Below are 9,581 nucleotides of genomic sequence, written 5' to 3'. Positions count from 1 at the left end.
CTAATAGTTGACAAACTGTTTCTTCAATGCTTTTGCATATGACAAGACAGAATCAGCAAGAATAAAAATAAATAAATAAATAAAATACTTATTTAGTTCTAAACAACATAAAAAATGTATCTATTGAATAGATAAACAATGTAAAATACATTCAGATTTTCGTCCCTAAACCTGGTCTGGGATTATGATTTTGAAAACTTCACTTCCAATTTCAATTTGCTTCATATTTTTGAAACTTGACACCCGATTTTGTTTTGTTGATTGACGTGTCTTCGAAGTGTCAGCTTAGTATCAAGGTATTTAAATGGGTTATAGATGTCATGTTACAATATTGTTTCATTCTATTGGAATTTCAAGACCTTAAAATGTGAAAGAGACTTTGTTAAAGAGTAGTGAACTTGGGTTAGATTAAAAGTGTGTGTGTTGCGTGTGTGTGTATATATATATATATATATATATATATATATATTTAACTTTATTAATACAATTGCTTTTTATCACTATATATTTATAATCCAATATATTTTAAAATGGTTTTGGGAGTTATGAGTTATGACTTATGAATTGGATTATTATCGTTATTCAATTCCATTTTAAAGTCTAACTCCAAGTTTACTCACTAACTTCCTAATCTTAACGTTAATATATTTATATGTATACATATCAAGAAAGCATAGCATAAATAGAATGGTAGCTTGGAATTTTAGAAGGCCACGATATATGTAGTGGTATTCGTTTTACTTTTGTGATGATATAATTATATATCCTCATATATTGGAACATATACTTGTAACACCTAGACTTAGATTGTGTTTTCATCCCAATAATAGCTGATTCAGAGTCCAACAAATGAGGGATGTGTAGAGGGAAGTGAGGAATCAAGAACGATTGCAATTTGTGGATTTTAGTGTGTAGGTGCGGCTCGCCTAGAAGAGGGTGCGACATGTATGACATTTGGGCCAAATCCCTAGAGGCTTCGGGAATTTGTCTTATTTAAGTGCACAAACCCCTAGGGTTTCGGTATTTCCCAGCCTCCTACTCCAAAGAGACCTTGTGAGAGAAATCCTAGCCTCTTTCAAGTGTTTTGAGCTTACAACCTCTCTTTTTTATTAACCTTTTTGTCCTTCTTTTTGTGGAAAGTTGACTTTGGATTTTTGAGTGGTGAAATTATTGGAGTTTTGGATCCTCGGGTCATAAATCACTGAAATAAAACAAAAACAAAACGTATAAAACGAACTAGAAAAAAATAAACGAAAAAAAAATGAAAAGTACTAAACTCACGTCGTGAGAGGTGTTCCTCACATTGTGACTGTTGTAACGACCATAAATTTCAACCAATTTTAACTTTTCAAAAACAACCCATTTTCATAATGTTATTACAAAAAGATTTTCAATACAATTATTATCAGAGTCTTTCCAGAACCACATCATAAAACACAATCAAGAGGAGCGGTACGATCACGCCTTTGCCTTGCCACGGTCTCCAGAAGAACCTGAAAAACATTAAACCACAACTATAAGCCCGAAAGCTTAGTGAGATACCCCCAAAATACCAACCACATATACCATACACGCACAACATGCCATATCATATCAGAACATAGAACAACCATGCACTTCGGGTCTACTGTGTGACTGGTTCGCCGCACTGGCCTTCAGTCCACCTGGTCCACCTCCGAGTCTCGCCATACATATCGAGTCTACAGTGTGATTGGTCCGCCCGCACCGGGCCTTCAATCCACCTGGTCCACTCTCTGAGTCTACAGTATGACTGGTTCGCCCGCACCGGGCCTTCAGTCGGTCTGGTCCACTCTCCGAGCCTCGGCACGTCTAGTCTGCCCTCTTGGGGCCTACAGCCTATCCGGTCCGCTCGCTGGCCTTCGGGATAACCGGTCCGCCCTGGGTATGTTGGCCTACAGCACAAAGCAGTACCCGCCTCAACCCAACCCCAGTCCAACAATCATGTGCACATAAACATTCAAGCATATAACAATTTACATTCAATCAACCGATCTAGCAGATCACATAACATAACATCCTCATAACCAGGATACCGACCTAACCGGTCACTAGCATAGCATCATCCTATATACCAGTTAACCAGGTCTCTAACATAATACCATCCTAACTACCAATATGTAAACATAGCAAAGCAATAACATAACAATGATACCCAGATCTCAGTCCGATAAAAGGGCCGGCCTTGGTGCCTTAGACCCTGTTGATATAGTGAGGATAACTCACCTCGCAACTGCCGAAACTCTGAAATGAAGAAGCAGATTCCCGAATCACCGCCTCACCGAAAATCCCGAACTATCCGAAGCAGCAAAACAAATATTAGCCAAGCACAATATCCTTCCAAGGGTAGATTGACCAATTTACCCTTAACTCAATCCGGCCCATGACCAAGGCCCACAATCAAAATATGAAAGGCCCATCACTAGATAAGCTCTCAAGCCCACTAATGGCCCAAAGACCAAAAGTCCGAAGCAAAGCCCAATATTGGCCCAATTCACTAAATTGGGCCCACCTCACCAAATGGGCCTAGATCCAATGTCCATAATAATTAGTGAGTCCACAATACTCCATCCATAATGTCTAGCCATGGCCCAAAATCCAACAGCCCAATAACAGCTTAATCCCTAAGGCCCAAAATGAAAATCCAACAGAGGGAGTACGCTGGGAGTACCCTCCTTGGTACGCTGGGCGTACAACACTGATCGCGAAAAGGAATCGGGACACAGACCCACTATGCTGGGCGTACTCTCAGTTACGCCGAGCGTAACTCCTCTGAACTACAACTCCTCATAAGGTCTTAATGGCTTTAGCTGTTAAGTCCAAACTTCAGATCCATAGACCAAATATGCCTAGGATTCATAAAGTCTCAAACTTTATTACTTGGGACGTCCATAAAGCTCTTAATCCAAGGTCTTAATCCATTAAGACCTATCTATAACACATGTGAGACAACCAAAGCCCTTGGGACCTCATTTTTCTTACTCAAGACCTCTCTTAGGGTCTAAAAGGACAGCTAATCTCAACCAACTCGAAACATGCATCAAGATGAGGTTTTTGGGACAAGAATGATGTCAAAACTTCACAACACATAGATCTACACAATATGATTGTCAAGCTAGAGACTTTTTACCTCAAAAGAGCCTCAGAATATGGTGTCATTCCAGATCTACAAGCTCCAGCCACTTAACTCCTTCTTTGACAACTTCCTCTTCCTTCTTCTAGCCTCTCCTTTGTCAAAACAAGCTTTCCAAGGCTAAACACACCCAACAATTGAGGTGGGACGGCTATCTAGGGTTTCTGAGGTTAAGAGAGTGCTTATGGAGGCTAGGGTAAGAACTAACATGTTCCTTATATAGTGGCTGACCCTAAATTTAGGGTTTCTGGATGATAGACGTACGTCGGGCGTACATCCAGTACGCCGTGCGTACGTCAAAAGACCTCCGCGTTCCTTTCCTCCACTACGCTGGGCGTATGTCCAGCTTACGCTAGGCGTACCCAGCCAAACACAAGCGCGCATGCAAGGACCATTACTGCCCACATCGTTGATTTACAACCTTTCCTCCATCATAAACCGTTCTCGCCAAACTCTATATCCACATCAAGGACCAAAACGCCCTTACTCTTACTCTCGGGAACCCAAAATTAGATATTTCGAGAATGGGGCGTTACAACTGTGCAAACAAAAAAAAGTGCAAAAATTAACTTTTGCGGTTTTTACCCCACAAAAATGATCGATTAACCTGAAACAATTAAATTAACAACTAAAATAGCCGTTCCCCGACGACGACGCCAAAAACTTGATGTGCAAAAGAGATTACCTATCAACTTTTAAATTTATAGACCTAACTATTTATCTACTAATGCACCTATAGGAAGTGTACCTAGTCAGTTTTTAGTATAGTAAAGTAAGTCGGGTATCGAACACAGAGAACGAATTTATCTAATAATATAATTATTAAAAATTAACCTAAAACAATAAGTACAGATGGGATTTTATCATTTTACCATATCAATTAACTTAACAATTCAATTAACTAAAAACTAATCAAACACTCAACTAAGAACAATTGTAGTCAAGATTATGAGAACACTTCCTCTTAGCTTTGAATACCCTTTTTTCCTATGAATAGTTTCCAAACAAAGATTTATTAAGTTGGTTACCAATGTTAATGTAATTAGAAATCTTGATCCGATCTTCTAATATTTTCACCAATTTATGAACCGATATGTAACGATCATATACAAGCAAACACATAATTGATTATTAAGGAAAATTGGGCTATGTAAGACATATCTAGATAATTATCTATGATCAAGACAATTAATTAAACACAATTATGATCAAATTATGTTCTCTAACATAAATAAAGTTGTTACCTTTATTACTTAATCTAAGATTTGGTTAATCCTATATATAGCAAGTTGATCATAAACTACTCGTTAAACAAGTTCATGCAATTCAATTGATCATTAAACTACACTTAACTTGAATCAAAGCAACAAAGGTTGAAACTTTAACATGCTAGGTAATGATAATCAAACACAAGCATTAACCAACTTCATAAATACATTAAAAGTAAGAAACTAATACATAGTTGTAACACCTAGAATTTAGAAGGATAATTATGGAAATATAACCTTATTTATAAATGTCAACTTGTCGAGTTTAAAGCATAAACCCGACGTGTTAGAAAGTTGGGGCGCACGTTTTGGAAGACCAACTCGACGAGTTGGGAAGGATCAACTTGACGAGTTGGACGGGGTTTGGGAAACCCTAAAATCGAGACTTTGCACCATATTTAAACACCTTAAGCTTTAGGGTTTGACCTCATTTCCAGCCTCCATTGTCCTAAACCTAAATCTCAAAACCCTAAGCCATTTTTGGTGATTGTAAGCTAATATTGTGCATTCTTTGTGAGTTTGAATAAGAAGAAGCTTGAAGGAAGAGCAAGAACGCGAAGGAGGATTGTAGATCTAGAAGTTGGGCTTCATTTCTGATTCATTTGAGGTATAAACCTTCGAACTTGTCCATGACACGCTTAGATCTAGTCTTAGGATGCTTTATCTCACGTTTTGGTCCAAGTATAATGGTTGTTGAGATTTAGATGTCCCATTTGGGAAAACCCTTTCAGATCTAGAGTCTTGAGGGGCTTTTATGACATAAAGGTGCCAACTTTGTGGCCCTAGTAACCCTATGCAACTTCTAAGCTTTTGTTTTGGTCTTTCAAGCCCCAAATGGCCATGCATGTGGACAAATTTAAGGACTTTACGTGATATTTTGGTTCTTATGGTTCAAATTTATGACCTCATGGTCTACCTTGTAGTTTTGGTGGTTTTGGATTAAGACTTTGGCCCTTTTGGGTTAGGGACTGAGCTTATTCTCTTTAGGAAGGGATTAATGGGTAAAGTTGGAAACTTTACCCTTCTAAAGGGTATTTCCAGTCTAGATCTAGAGTGTTAGGTTAGATCTGAAGAATAAAGGTTTAACGCTTTAAGAAGGGGATTCAGACTGAAGAACTCGACGAGTTAATGAAACATCCCAAAAATACAGTCTGAAAATTTCGTTTTAAAATAGTAATAAAACCATATTCATCAATCGTCATATAAGAATCATAAAGAATGTATCTCAAAATATCTTAACAACTATCAAATATATCAGAGTATAAACATCCCAGGCTGAACAAATGGTGTGTGCACTGCAATCTTCCCGAGCTCCTCTTTTGAAAATCGAGTACCTGAAACCAAAACCGAAAACCGTAAGCACGAAGCTTAGTGAGCTCCCCCAAACTACCACATACCATACAATAACATATAAAGCATCTATTAGGCCTTGCCCACTGCATCGAACCGAAGTCCGGAAACTAACCAGGGCCTTGCCCTTTGCATCGGACCGGAGTCTGGAACTAACCAGGGCCATGCCCTCTGCATCGGACCGAAGTTCGGAACTAACTGCATCGGACCGAAGTCTGGAACTGATTGGGACCTTGTCCCCTGCATCGGACCGAAGTCCGGAACTAACTGAACATAACATAGCATAAACATATCAACTAGCATGAATACATATACTGCATACTGCATCGGAACAGAGTCCGAAACACATAACACAAAACATGCTTGAATCACAAAGACATCAAGCACTCTAACTACTGCATCGGACCGAGGTCCAGAACTAACTGAACATAGCATAACATAATCATAGCATATAATATAAACACATATACTGCATACTGCATCGGACAATAGTCCGGAACACATAACTCATACCATGTCTGTATCACAAAGACACCAAGCATACTGAACTACTGCATCGGACTGAAGTCCGGAACTACTGCTAACTAAACGGGCCGACATTGTGGTCGTAGACCCGTTCCTACTGGAAGGAAACTCACCTCACACTGCTGAAGTCCCGTAGACACAATCAGACTCCACCCCAGCTGCTGGCTGACAGATTCCCGAACTGTCAACACCAAATAACACCCAATTAATAATTGGGTACTAACACATAACTAAAAATACATGCTTTGGATAATTACTACATTACCCCTAGCTTGGCTTACCCAAGCCCAAGGCCCAATCCATAGGCCCAAAGTCAACTAGGGATCAAAGTCCAACATATGGCCCAATTTTCCAAATTGGGCCCAAACCTCTACATGGACTTCCCTTAAGGCCCAATTGATCAGTCCAGTCCAACATGTATCATTCTAGGGCCCAATATCATACAACCATCTAGGCCCCAACTATGGCCCATCTATGGCCTAATTTTCCAAATTAGGCCCAATCCTTCATATGGGCCTTACCCTAAAGCCCAACTAATTACTCTAGTCCATTTGATTATTCTCGGATGGCCCAACACAGAGCCCAAGTGAAATTAGGGTTTCACATCAAATGATAACTAGGGTTACGTGTTTCTTACTTAACCCACTAAGGACTTAACACACTAGGGACTTAATCCATTAAGTCCATTATTGCTTAGATTAATTTCTGCCAATGATTATTATTTAATATTCACTTATTAAATAATTCTCGCGTGTGCTGATAATCTCTTAAATATTAGTATTTTCTCAATTAGCCCATTAAGGACTTAATCCATTAAGTCCTTTAATCTACTAGATAAATGGCATGGAATAGTTTGGGCTTAATTCACAATCCAATCCTAATGGCCCACAACATAATTAGGGTTTTCCACCCAACATGGCCCAATAGGTCCAAAACCAATATCTAAGCCCATTAGGGTTTACTAGCGGGGTACCACCCACTACCACCTCGGGTAGTGGTGGTCGATGGCGGCTCACGGCGGCGGCCACCACCCTAGGGTGGTGGTTTTCCATTTCATTTCATTAATCTTTTGGAAATTACAATTACAGTGTTTTATCCACACACACTAACTAACTAACTAACACACGCACACACAACCACCCTAGTGGTGGCCGGCGATGGTACAAGGCGGCAGCCACCACCTCACGGTGGTGGTGGATATGATCTTGGGCCAACGCAACACCAAAAGCACTCCAATCATCAATCTAAACGCACCCCGAAAGCCCACTACCGCCGGAGATGGTAGCTAAAGGCGGCGGACTGGCGGCAGAAGGTGGTGGTGATGAGTTTTCTTCATTTTTTCTGCCCAATAATATCAATACAATATTAAATCACGAACTAGGAATGAGCACACACTAAATTACGCACACATCCACCCTCCCACGGTGGCTGGTGGTGGCAAAAGAGTAGAAAACGGTGGCAACCACCACCTTATGGTGGTGGCAGTGGATTTTCCGGCCAAAAATTATACAAACAACCCTGCGAGCATATCAACCAATATGTACATTCGAACACACCTCCAAGCAACCACCGCCTAGGTGGCAGGCGTCACCGAAAAAGAGTAAAACGACGCCTCAAGGGGCTACCACCGACATAAATGGCGATTCCGGCATCGAGTCTATGAGAAAGAGATGAACAGTGGGTTGCGGTTGACTTACCTTTCGATTTCGATGGCTCACGATCATCTCACGACGATGACATACCCCTTCTGTCGTCAACGATCTTCCAACGATTCTCGACGTCACTAGCGACAAGGGAGACGTGACAGTGACATTAGACGACACGACAACCGGCGGATAGAGTGGCTGCCGGACCCGATGATGCAAGCGGCGTCTGAGGTGCTCCAAGGACGACGGCGGTGAGGCTCATGAGGGGGGGGGGGGGTGGCGGCTGCATCATAAGGAAGGGTTTAGGGTTAGGGTTGGCCGATAAGAGACTATATACCTATCCAAAAATAACTATTTCCCCATAATTACATTTCTGGTCCCTTCCCATGGAATCCTTTCAAATTATATCCAAAATTTACTATATTGCCCTTATCTCCAAAAATCTCTTCATAATTGGTCCTTAAATTTCCAAATCAGCCCCTTAGCATCTAAAGTTCTTCAAATGAAGTCCTATAAAGTACCATTTAGTCCCTACCTTCATAAATACTTACAAAACTAATCTAGAACTTACACTTTTAACCCTTAACTGCTAAACTTCTTCACAAATTAGTTTGGGACTTACTTTTATTAATTTATTTAAATAAACGGGCGTTACAGTTAATTTGAAGTGTCCCGATTATGTTAAAAAGGAGAGAACTCGACGAGTTGATTTGTTGCATCACGATTTTGTTGTTTATGGGAACTCGCCGAGTTGAAGGACAACTCGACGAGTTGAGTCAACTCGTAGCGTTGACTTTGACCATTACTTGGATGTTGACTTTGAACTTGACTTGACTTTGACCAAGGTAGACTCCTGGAGGGTTATGAAGTATGGAATGGGTTCTAAAGGGTAGTTGCATGTAAGGGTTTGGGCCTAATTTGGAAAATTAGGTCATTGATGGGCTTTCATGGATTTTATAGTTTGGGCCTTGACGTGTCGGGGGTGAAACAATCATTTCACCCCAAGTGAGGATTATGGATCATTGTTGAGACCCAATTTCTAATTGGGTGATATTTTGGTATTGATAACTCAAGGAGTTGTTAGGGCAACAACTAAGGATTTTTGCAGTGATCTTCAACATTCGAGGAGAGTCTCCTCACTGTTTGTATGGATCGAAGGCACCAATGCCGACCCATTTGGTTTATGTATTGTAGGAAGACCTGGGGGTTAGCCTTAGGAATTATGTATGAAAGACCAGGAGGTGGCTCCTAGCACAATGTATGCTAATTAGCTAAGTAGAGTAGTATGTATGCTAGTTGTCTTTGTAATGCTTGCATGGAAGACCTAGAGGCGGCTCTTGGCACTCGTCTGTAAGACCCATGGGGTGGCCCTCTGCTTGGCAAGAAAGACCACATGGCGGCCCTTGGCATAATGGCAAGACTATGTGCGATACATAGGACCTTTATTGATTATGATATACGAATGATATGTATGGCTCACGGTTATGTATGGCAGTATGTGATATATGTGCTTTTATGCTAGGATATTATGTGGTAGTGGTAGGGGTGTAATAAACCTCATATCCAGTTGGAAGAGACCGAAGGGGTAGGCCAGCACGCAAATATGCTATGTAATATCTGGTTGAAAGAGACCGAAGGGGT

The sequence above is a fragment of the Lactuca sativa genome, chromosome 4 (genome assembly GCF_002870075.4).
Source record: "Lactuca sativa cultivar Salinas chromosome 4, Lsat_Salinas_v11, whole genome shotgun sequence".
Lineage (NCBI taxonomy): Eukaryota > Viridiplantae > Streptophyta > Magnoliopsida > Asterales > Asteraceae > Lactuca > Lactuca sativa.
The sequence above is the reverse complement of the archived record's forward strand: the minus strand, read 5'-3'. Positions refer to the sequence as shown.